The sequence below is a fragment of the Dermacentor albipictus genome, chromosome 5 (assembly GCF_038994185.2).
Source record: "Dermacentor albipictus isolate Rhodes 1998 colony chromosome 5, USDA_Dalb.pri_finalv2, whole genome shotgun sequence".
Taxonomy (NCBI): Eukaryota; Metazoa; Arthropoda; class Arachnida; order Ixodida; family Ixodidae; genus Dermacentor; species Dermacentor albipictus.
Genome location: NC_091825.1, coordinates 111302811 through 111315252, shown reverse-complemented (window position 1 = coordinate 111315252; position 12442 = coordinate 111302811). Strand labels below are relative to the sequence as shown.

Below are 12442 nucleotides of genomic sequence, written 5' to 3'. Positions count from 1 at the left end.
CACAACGACAGCGTACTTGCAGTTTGCATCGGCGCCTTTGTTTTAATAATCCGGTCGCCACGTACCACGAATATGGGCAACGAATTACGCCAAGGAAAGTTACTTGCTTTAAAGGGCCCCTGCCTAGACTCAAATGCAAATTATGAATACTCACTGTAAATTGTAAGGCGCCGTCTAGCGAGAATTTTACGGAAATTGTTTTTCCAATCGGTTCCGTATTGGAGGAGACAAACTGGACTGTCCTCTTACCATGCCACCAGGAGGCGAGCATCACTGTGAATAGAACTACCTTCTCTTCTTGTCTCGACTAGCGTCTGCAAGGGGCGTTGCTTCCCTGCCTAGTCCCATATCGCAGCCGAAGGATCCAATTACGTTGACGTGGCGAGCCCGGCCTCTATTTCTTTTCTTCTTTGTTTTCCCCTGCGCTGTATCCGTTCCGAATTCCATGAATAACCGTAGCCACGTGGCCACGGCGAACGATGGTAAGAGTTCATCTTGGGTAGAGCCGTTTGCGTGTGTCGCATCGACACTTTCCCTCAAGGCGCGGCTCCCTCGATAAGAAGGGCGCGCGTCCTTCTATTTGAAATTTAACAATTCTTGCACCACGCTGCTTTGTCATACTTCGCAAACACGATCGCCACCACGTGGTGTAAGGCCGCGCTTCTTTCTTTGCAGAGCCCGAACCTGGTGAGGGAGCCTCTAAAAAATAAAGAAATATGACTCATCCTATCGGCCTTCCGAAAGCGGATGTCGAGCGAACCTGGTGCAAAACCACTACTGAAACTGCTCAGAAGGTATGCATTGCTTTATTCATGATTCGCATGCTGTTCTGTACGTTGCATGCGTGGTTTCAACGAATGTGTGCACTGTTCGCATCACTTTTCTCAGTGATGTGAAATTTGCTGAGTGCTTGATAGCCTCTACATTACGAGGGGGATGCACGATGGCATTTTTCATTGCCTAGGGGGGCATGCGCCGTTGCTGGGGATGATAATTTTTGTTCATGGATGGACACGAAAAATGCCGACCGCCGAGAGGCTAACAGCTAGGCTGTAAAACCTACAAATATAACGTCGATGCTACACTAGCGTTGTCGCTACTGTTGCGGCTAGGGGGGCACGTGGGGTATGGAATCCGCCAAGCCCATCGACTACTACGTCAGGTTGTAGAAAATGTAGGAAAATTGTTTATTTAGTTTAGTTACACGGCTCCAGTACAGAAGCCCACTCCCTACACGAGCAAGTTCAACGTCTCATTTCACATCCGGATCCTTTGTCCTCACTGTCAAAAAGCATCTGCTCTTAATCCCGTTGTATTCTCTAGCAAGGCGAGTCGACTAGGGAATCTGAAGACTGTCCAGCAGTAAATCACCATCGTCGACTCCGTTGCGATACCACGCCCATGCTCACCAAAACCCGCAGTAACTCCTCCTGGAAGAAACTGGCTTGAAATCTGTGGAAAGAAGTCATCCGACGACACCTGGTTCATTCGTCGTTTCCCCCCAGTGCTTTGCTCAGTCTGCCAGGTGAAGCACGGGCTGAGATTCTTTCGCGAAACCCTGCATCAGCCGCTTTACATGCTGTCTTGACGGCTGGACAAGTGCCGAGGGATGAGTGGTGATTTGACTCGCGGCAAACGTTCAATTAACACCTTTGGTGGTGTTGAGACGTCACACTACAAACAGATTAGATCAAAATCAAGGGTGCAATTGAAGCTTACCCGCGATAACTGCGATAACTGCAAGTTCTACTTTCTCGTATTATTGTAGTTGTTGCTGTTGGTACCATCGCCGTTGCTGTAGTTACTGTTGTCGCCGTCAAGACGCCGTGAAAAAAGGTGCCACACTACGGGAATGCATTTATGAGATATTTGCTAAACGAATGAAAGCAAAAGGCAAAGGGTTATGCACGTGGACCCTTTGGAAAAATTCTAAAGAGGCCTTTGCGGATTTAACAGAAGAAACCAGGTAAGGATCCTGCACTTGAACTAACATCATTAGGAAGCTCTCATGTGCCTAATCACTCTGCGTAGTATGTTGTGTACTTGACATGTGCAAAAGGCGCTGACGTACCTCATCGGTTCGTTCACCAACTTACTGTATTGCGACATCATATAGCATGAAATCGTGTCATACAACTGTGCGCAACTGCATCACCTATGGCGAGCTTGAAGGACAGCTGGTGCTCATTGTAAAATTCATCACAACCCCCACCCTCCCACTTTTTTCACCACATTTACCCTGTCCGTACCCATCCCATTAGCTGAGCCTGGAGTATCAGTGTAATAACTACGTCAAGTCAAACGGATGAGATGAAGGCGATGGAGCGAGCGCAAACACAAGAAAACGTGAGGTAGATCGCGAGAAATATCCTCTTAGAGCCTACCCTCTGAGCTTTTCCTTTCAATAACTCTTTGCTCTTTCATTTCGTCAAGGAGGGTTGCACCGGAAGTATAAAATGAAAGCTCACTTCATTTCCAGCTTCCGATCTTTAGAAACTGCTTACTGTGCAAACAGTTGCTTCGCTGTAGATTTTCAAATTTTCGTCAGGTAATAAAGACATGCATCTAGAGCGTACTTTTCACCTGCCCCTCTTCCGCGGATTCTCTTTCTTTTACGTATGTTTATCGGTAAGAGAGAAGGAAACGGAGCTCAAGCGGGGCGAAGAATATTTCCTCCCGCTTTCCGGCAAGAGCTAAGAAGCAGTATTTCTGACGCTAACCAGAGAAGCATGGAAGGATCTAACTGCACCTTCGAAACCATTTCCCTGGGCGGGTGCAGTGAGCTGCCCTAGCTCACGAATATCTTAGCGCGTTATCGTTGACGGGCTTGGTGTATTCAAAGGCGAGCAGTATGTCGTAGGAGCGTGCTGCGCCTCACTGCTCCAATGGCTGCAGGGCAAGCGTCGGAATTTGTAATTATTTTCTTTTCCCGAGGAAAGCTTCTTAACCATTCCTCCCTGTTTAAACTTGCACACCTATACTGCCGCCGAAGGAGCACCTAAGGCAGGACTTGTGCGCTTTGTTGAACAGAAGATATGTTGTTTTTGTTCCGGCAAGCGCTTTCCTCTGTGGGGCGGAACAGCTAACATTTCTTTCCCTATCCTTTGCAAGTAAGCTCGCTTCCCGTCAAAGTGACTTTACCATTGATCTCCGCGCATCACTCGGCATACTTCTTGTATTACCTCTGCCGATGGGAAGAGTCAAATGCGAGGGCGTCGTCTTCCCGTATGTTCAGTTAAATGTAAAAAAACAAATTGCCTTTCTCTTATACAGTGTACAAATGCATTCTTTGTGCTCTGTAGCTAGACAGTGTTCAGTTGCATGGACTTTGAGAGCAGCATGAAGTGGCCAATGACCGACGTATTTCGAGGTTTCATTATGGAACATGAAACTCTCTTTAAGCTCGTATGTGTTTCGTTCAACTCGCTTAGGAAGGTATTAATGTGGGATTATGTTCGTGTCTCATGTTCTTGGACTAACTAAATCAACACATCGGCGCTTTATTATGCAACAGGCGGACATATTAACACATTAACATTCCAACATGAATAAACTACAAGCATTTTTGGAGGCAATGAGTTTCCTGGTTTCGTAGCGCGCTAAATTAGGCTAATTTAATGACGGTAGAAAGCGTATGTGCCACTGGGCACGTGGCCGAACAGACAAGCGGAGCAATCAAACACGTTGCTGAGCTAGTTTGTGCAAAGTTGGCGAGCTAACATTTGCCTTACTATTTGTCCAAACATTAAAGCTTTGCTTCACTCCGAATCCCACATGAACGTGGGAACCGCCGAACTCTCTTCAACGATTAGACAGCGTTTCCCCTAAAAGATCACAGTACGGCTTCACGTGATTGCTGTTTCTTTTAGGCACAATTCTTGTATGAATACCTTGTATTTCCTATATGTGCTTACGAATGCCCAATTCTTATGTAGCACTCCTCCCCCACGTCCACTCCAGCTGTGAGGGGGTCTTTATTGTAACCAAATGAAATTAATGAAAATGACGCGAAATTTCAGGTTCGAATCACTCTATGCCAACCCCGAAATGTTTTTTTTTAGAACAGTGAATTGTGCTACGCTCGAGAATGTTTCGTTTGCTCTAGCCTCATTTCCAGCGACGACAAGATGCGACACTTTCGAACAAGTGAGGCGAGTCACTATATTGAAATGATCCACAGGGGTCCAGCAAGAGGACACCGCCTGCTGTAGCGAACATTTCCACAGGAACGATTGTCTTCGTCGGGGCCCATTGTCAGGTCTCTTTGTCGAACCATTGCCTCCGATTTATTTTCTTTCTCTCTCTCTCTCTCTCTCTTTATGGTGTTTATTACGGTAAGGAAAGTCACGTGCGCGAGTAACAGCACCTCATATTTCCGACACCAGTGACGGACATTTATCAGACAGAAGATTTTAGATAGAGCGAGTCAGCAATAAGAAGAAAAAAAGGCAAGCCGAACAAATTTTTCACAGTAAAAATTAGGCTTACTTTCTCACATTCTGCAGACCGCCAAATTGCACACGCTCACATTGTCTTTGAAACAAGGACATGTGCACAGGGCGAGTTCTAACTTATCATAATGATCGTCACCATTATGATTAACTACTGTTCTATATGGATATACGAATGAGCACTGTTGCTTCCATCGATATAAAGACACGGCAATGTCCTTCGTAATTCCAACCAATCTTGTACGCATGAAACATTTTTGATTCGCCGCATCACGTGAAGCTTTACCACACTTGACTGTGTTTCCGTTTCTATGGCAAAGAGCCGTTCTGTTCGCACCTGCTTAACTCGAGTTCTTCTAACTGATAACAGAGGGTGAAAGCACGCACAAAAACAGGGCCGCGGTTGCGACCGTAAATAACGTGCGCGAAAGTATAGTAAAAGTTTTGTATGGACACGCTCGGCCATAACATAAATCTGAATGCACGCAGTGTGCTTCGCGTGGATCGCTTTACTGCCGCTACTAATTTCATATAATAATAATAATAATAATAATAATTGAATCTACATAGAACGACGCAACACATCCAAATTGAAACAGAGTATACCCGCTAGTTTAGCGGCAACGCATTTCTTTGAATGGTGGTATACAGCCTAAGCCCGGCAAGCAATGCGCTAAAGGAGTGCCGCAGTATCTGAAAAGATAGAAAATGGGCGGCTCAGTCTCAATAATGAAACGACTGTGAGTGCGCATGCGTTTCGAATCCAATCAAACGCGGCTGCAGGATGCGTGAATTTCACTTTAAACAGAACAGTACGAAGAAGTGGGAGCGCGCGAACGGGGCGTGCATCGAATAATTTACACCCACGTCCCGAGGCATTGTCCGCGCTTCTGGGCGCAGTGCAGACGGGCACGCCCGCCCCGCTTTGCTGCAGAACGCGTGTCCGCCGAGGCAACGCATCCTTTTATGCGAAGCATACTAGCCACACAACCACGCTCTTCCTTGCTGCGCCGCGCGCGGCCGCGTAGCTACCATATGACGTCATAACGGCTGCAAAAGCGGAGGCTCAACTCGTGCGCTCGCTTGCGGCCGCGTAGCTACATAGCCGGGTCTCAGCTCGTGCGCTCGCCTGCATGAGTTGATTCTTCGTCTAGCCGAACCAAATATAGCCAAGCAACAGCAGTTCACCAGGCTAAACAGTGGTTCAACAAATAAAATAAAGGCTAGTATGCTTCGCATTCTGGGCTTAACCTTAGCTAAGGCACAGCCATTTTTTGTTTATTTGCTCCGTTAGTTACCTTCCAGGCTGGTTGCGGCTTTGCCGGGTTCAGTTATGGCGCGGGAAGTAATGCTTGTTCCGGCGCGAGTCTCGGAAGTTTGACGTTATTGCTTGGTGTCCCCGTTTACCTAATGCAACCCGATTTACGAGATAGTTTGTGTCGGCAGACCTGACCGCCGGAGTGTCCTCCGAAGCATGATCACGTCATATGAATACAGATTAAAGACAGATTAAAGAATGAAGAATGATTGATAGTGATAGTCAGTGAATGACAAGGTTATAATAGAGATTGGTACAGAGGTTAACAATAACTATAGAGTTGCTGTTTTCAGTTGTACTTGCCCCTCCTGCTCTCTGTTTAATGTTAGTCTCAGCTCATGTACATTTTTCCACCAACCACTGAGGACGCAGAATTTTTGTACTATGAGCCATCAAAACGTGCTTCTGAATGCAAATTGCGCTATTGCGGAGAAGTCTGAGTCGCGAACGCTCCTCGCGTAATCACGAATACGTCGAAAGGAGTAGGGCGATTGTTTATTTTGTATTAATCAGAGAGAACACCTTATTATTCGTTTATGGGACGTTACGGCAGTCATAACCCTCACTCCGGGGTCTCATCATGTATGAGCCGATGTACTTCAATAACGGAAAGTGGTGTTTCGTGGGAAGCTTGAGTAAGAGTTAAATGCCTCTGTTGTCTCCACTCTCTAGACTGCTAAGGAAAACGCCGTGTAACTGAGCACTCACAATTTGCCAAATTGCCTAGATAATGCCATTTCCCGTGCCATGCTTCGATTAGGTTCTGTAAAGTTCTAGAAAGCGAAATTTAGCTGTACATTAGCTCATAGCATTGAGGGCAAATGCATTTGTTTTGCTTCCGATCAAAACAACAGCGATCAAAACATCTCACAAATCGAAAAATTTTCTTGGTGGTAACTAATGCGTGTATAACGCGTGCGCTTCTACGCAACCTGCCGGCTTAATGGAGCTGCTTCTGGTGGCGAAAAAAAAAATAACCAAGAAGAATGTGTCGCCCAACTCACAAAGTGATCCTTGGGTATTCCGTCGTAAAATGCGATGTTTCGAATATCTCTTGCAGACAACCTCTACATGGCATGGCTGATATCCAAGATGGCCTGTTTTCTTTAATATTTATTATGTATTTTCATCTTGCAACGTCATTATTTCGAAAACTACCATTTTTTTGACATAGCTTGTACCGAAAGCATAGCGTGCACCAGAAAGAAGCCTTAACAGATCTCGCGTTGAAATGAAATGGATAGACAGATGATGCGAAATAGACCAATAAAGAATGATGAATCATTGATTACAAGATGAGTCAAGTTCTTTCCGGTTGATGTCCTTGACGAAGTGAATTATCAAAATATTTTCTCTGGAAATGACATTGGCATGACTATATAACAACACATAACAGTTTTTGCAACGCTATTGCAAAATATTGCAGAACAGTCACTACTGGAACATTCTCGCTGCGTTATCTTTTTTAGAGGGTTTTGGGTGATTGCTTGGTGGTTAAGGCTGTTCATGCATTCTTACAGTGCAACATAATGTATAGACAAAGGGCGCACACAATAAGGATGAACGCTGATTGCAAAGATGGTTATTGAACTGATGCGTGACAGTTGTAATGACCGGCGAACCGTTATTTACTCGTTAAATGTCACGACTTCATGTGTGCCCGCTACTATCATAGTCCAATATATCCTTGAGCGTTTGTTCATGAAATGGATATCTCTCCTTCTATTTGTGTACCGAATTTAACCACCGTGCCACCGTGATCTCGTCATTCTCTCAATCCAGGCGCATCAATCATCATTTTCTTCACCTTGTTTGCACCGAAAAGAATGTAACAATAATGTCTTCCTAATGGCACATAAGCACTCTTGGGAATAAAAAAAGTACATAGATAATAGTAGCACTTAAAACTTCGTTCTACTTACGCCAAACACATCATGAAATCACTACTATTTCAATCCTTTACGTGACCACATTGTAAGACCTCGATTAGCGTTCGCTGGGTCTCCACGCTTGACGCCATCGACGTCGTAGCCACGCAGCTGCAGCTAAGCATTTCTATTTACTGTATAGACTTCACCCAGCTGTGCACACTAGGCTATTGATCCCACGAGAAAAGGCTGCGACTTTTGTTCGTGTCGATAGTTTCTCTACCCCGCATGTCCGTTAGCTCCGCGATGTCCTTCCTCTATCGCAAGGAAGCGATTGAGAATTCAATCCTTTGCAGCGTGAAGAAGGGACTATCTCAGAGAATGCTACGAAGAAAAAAAAAACACTCATTCACCACGCACACACGCAGCCTGGGTTGTTAAAACGACGGGGAGTGCCTCAAAAACAGAGCGCTCCCGATCAGCTGTGCCGTTATCGGATGCGTTTCGATTTCACGCGCGATTTGGCTGCTTCGCGTGACGACAGCCCTTCTTTCTGATAGCTCCTGCATGATATTGTCTGCAGACTTCTCGGTTTCCAAAGAAACAGCGCAAAGAAAACGCGGACTGAGGAAGGACACGACAAGGATTGTTGCCGTTTTTTAGATTTCCATCGGCGAGCAGAAGTTTGTCTCTGTTCATGCCCATCGATTGGCAGAGCCGAGATCCAGCTTCGAAGTACACGTCGATAGCCAAATTCGTCCCATTTTTTGATGTGCTCAGTCGCAAAGCGTCGCAGAACGTCGTTTGTTATGCCTACCATTGCGGGACTCGTGGACACTTCTCGGCTTCGGCGTGAGCAAACAAAGGCATTCAAAGCGCACGTTGACACCTGAAGAAGACAATGGACAAAGCAACAACTGAATGGGCATGTCACCAGCTTAAGCGCCAGCCTAACCTATACGACACTAATAAAAGTGTTACCTTACGCGACTAACTTTCGCATGCCCGCTTTGGTTATACTGCGCGGCACAGATCTGTCGAACAAGAGCATGCCTTCATTATTTTCGCTTTAAGTGCACTCAACTTCGTCTGCTGTCTGGTATCCGGTCGCTGGCACTTTCGGTGGATAATAGAAACGTGACCAGAAATATACAGGGTGTTTCACGTAACCTGAACCAAGGATTTTAAAAAAAAGAAGTTGTTAACCAGAGCTGAATGAAACCAACGACATATGGTTTCTCGTCATGTGGCTCTCTTTGGAGTGTTCTTTCTTTTTTTCTGCTTCATTAGTTAAATAACTTCGATCAATTACGCAAAAGTTGTAATAACTTGGATCGGTCGTTTCTTAATCCCCTCTACAATGCAACGAAACGCACTGAAAGGTACGTGAAACACACTGCATAAGTTAAAGTAGTGCTTACGAGTAATAACTCGAAAGAATGATTTCACACGAACCCTGACTTAACAGATCGCCAACGGTGTAAGCCAAACTGAGCTTCAAAGCCGAAATCAGGCTAATATAACGCTTAATGGCGAAAGCGAAATTAAAACAACGCCTTCTACTTCAATCGAATTTGTTCACGTTTACCTGATTTCGCGGTAGCACCGGCATTTGGCGTTATTTACAAGTAACCAGCCTACAGATTTAAGTTACGTAAATAAATTTTGCTGCCACGAAAAATCTATTCTTTTGAAACGGGCGCGCACCTTGTATAATCCAAAATTTTCAAAGTCACAGAAACGTATTGCGTGCGTCATAACGACAACTGAAGTGGACCTAAACCATCTTGAGAGGTTTATTTGTCACGTTACATTTACATGTGTGTGATAATCCCGCAATAAAGTTGGTGTGCGCAGCAGCGTAGATTTTGCTTGAAAAAGTAGGACGGGAAAATTTGATTTCGGCAGCAAACTGAGTTTATTGTTACGAGTACAGAAGCTCGAACGCATCAACTAATTTCTTTGTTTTTTTCTCTAGTCAGAAGGAAATAATTTTCATTTCAGCAGCTTTACTTTGCGAGATGATTATTCAACTGTATTGGTGTAGGAACAACGTAGATTTACTTTCTGCACATTACTATTTCTTTCTATCCTCTTCGCTTAGGCACTTCAATGACTCAGACATCTATGCAAACAACGGAGTTCCGCAAACCTATACTCTTAGTCGCCGCAAGTTTTCTGAAAGAGAGTCCAGCTCTTCGGTAAACACCGGGAGGGAACATTCTCCTGCCCCCTTGACGGCAGTTTTGAGACCATTATCGCTGTCCTCCCGCAAATTCTAATATAACCTGTGTTTGAGTGTGAGTTAGTGCGTTCGATGCCCGACACGCGTGTATAATTTATTCAAGAATGTCCCCTAATGCTGGTAAAGGCTGCCATAAGTGACCTCAGTGGAAGTTCGCCTAGGATCTGTGAGAATGGGAAAGCCGCAGTGGGTTCATTTAGCGAAATGCTCTTAGTCTATTTACGCCTCAGCGTTCAGCAGCTTTTAAGAATAACAGAGAGCTTTTAAAATATACGAAAACGAAATACTGCGATTGAGGGTAGCCAACGTAGGAATTGCACTGCAAGCTCTCAGCTTCGCTAAAGACACAGTGTCAACAAGAATACCATTTTTTTCCTCCAGGTGAGCGGTGTTATGTGGCTTGAAAGTGAGTCAGACGAGAACTTCTAGTTGAAAGCATTTCGTGCCATATAACTACGGTCGATGCCTTGCGCAGCAGCGCAGATTTTGCTTGAAAAAGTAGGACGGGAAAATTTGATTTCGGCAGCAAACTGAGTTTATTGTTACGAGTACAGAAGCTCACGCATCAACTAATTTCTTTGCTTTTTCTCTAGTCAGAAGGAAATAATTTTCATTGCAGCAGCAGACCAACATTGCATGTGGAAAGTCATGCAATGTTGGCCCATTGTACCTGGCACGATTTATTTATTTATTTATTTATTTGTTTATTCTTTGAATTCATATAACAAAATGTCAAAGCGCGAGGTTTCACTGCAGTGAAGGACATCGTGTCTCTTTGCTCATCCTGCGATGGCGCACTAAGCATGATATCCCAGAAAATGGTGGACAGAGAATAAGGCTCTCACTTTTGGCCAGAGACCATTTCATGGCAGCTCCGTGACACGTCGTCTGAAGATGATATTAAAGCGTGAATCACACGGCGACGGACAATTCCTGCGAACACGCGGGATGTGGCCTAATGCTGCTGAATCGCGTCACACACAAGAATGTCGCAGACGAGCCGCTAGCGGAGTGGTTAGCTGCTGCTTAGTCGCGTACCTTTCATCTGCCAACTGAATCAGTGCTTTATCCTGTAGTGGGCATCAAAGCTCGATAACACTGTGTTGAAGGAGCGATGACGTACGTCTATTGTTTATAGAAGGCTGTAGCGGTACCTACAGAGTGCCGAGTGTTGTGAGTCGTTTATTATGCGGATAACGGCAAGGAGAACACTTTTTACGTCTCCAAACATCTATGAGCGAGTCAACACACACACATGGATGCAAAGAATAAAATACCAAGTATGACAAGACGGAATGAACCGACGTATCACACAGAGTAACGGAAGGAGTTACAACTCGTTCGAATGTGCACGTGCTGCAAGGGTTTCCAGAAACATGGTTCATGTACAATTTTCTTTTCGCAGCGAGAGTGCAGATTAAAGAAATATTTACTTTGTTAAAAACGTAAATCTTACTTTAATGCATAAAGACGGCGAATAACTTTAACCAAGGAGTACGAGAGCGAATTAAGAAAGATGAAGGAGTCACATGAAACGGGAGTCAAGATACCTCGGTTTATCTAAGCCTTGCCGCTCTATCGGAATTGTGAAAGAAAGCATACTTTCTTTTACCAAAGTGGCGCGCAACATTAAGTATGCGCCCAGGCAGCAGGCCGCACAGAAGTGCAGAAAAGGGACAGTGCACCTCTAGAAACGCCGGAAAGCAGAGTCGCGGAAGCCAGCGGTGGTTCATCTATGTGGAAAACAGTGCTGCATGGGTTACCTATTGCGTTCCACTGGTACCACAAGCTACCGAGGTAACGACAAAATGGTGCAATTTGGGACTCACGTGCGTCCGCTTGGATCGGTGACTCGGTGGGACGTGAACGGCCATGATCACTCATGAGGAACCAAGTGCCATTCCTCGATTTCCCAAACTGCAGGTGGTGCCGCGGTTGTGGCTATACACATGGTCGCACGGTCACAGAGCAACGAGTACTAGGACATTGAAACAAAAGAGAAAATGCGTGAGCACAACTTGAAGATGGTCGAGCGAGGAGCTATCCGAGCAATGCGGAATCGTATCTCTTTTTAATGGATACTGCTGAGTCGAGCCTGATCGCTCACAGTACGTGATCGTGCGAAACCTGTATAGCGTTTCTCTAATACAGAAAGAAAACAAGAAACAATAGAAAAACTAATGTAAGGGACCGATAAATTTAAGGACCCACAAATTTAAGACCCTTTTGCTGAGCCATTGGCAGGTTATAAAGTGCAGTGACGTTGTTCTTATTTGGCACAATCACCATCACTCCGCTTCATACTTCTTATCTGTGTAGGAGGAAGACGACGAAGTGTCTTCTTGTCGGAACGCTTGTTTCCGTGCTCTCTGATTTTTTGGTGAAATCTTCGCCTCTCGAGGTGCCTCCCCTCCCCGTCTTGCGGCCGTGGACGCGGAGAATGCCAGAGGCCCACCTGGCCAGAAGTCATCACGGCTGTCAACCGCAATGAAGCGAGAGTTGGCTCCACCAGCGACACCGAGGACACCGAGCTGTACTCTATGTCGGAAGACGACTCATC

The 12442-nt window shown here is 45.3% G+C and overlaps 1 protein-coding gene across 1 annotated transcript in view; it reads left to right on the top strand.

Moving 5' to 3' along the window:
• Positions 1 to 12442, top strand: part of LOC135920245 (protein eva-1 homolog C-like) — a 671604-nt gene that overhangs the window by 18159 nt on the left and 641003 nt on the right. Inside the window, exon 2 of the mRNA XM_065454419.2 lies at positions 676 to 794. The gene's annotated coding sequence lies outside the window, so the exon portion shown is untranslated. The remainder of the gene's footprint in view (positions 1 to 675; positions 795 to 12442) is intronic.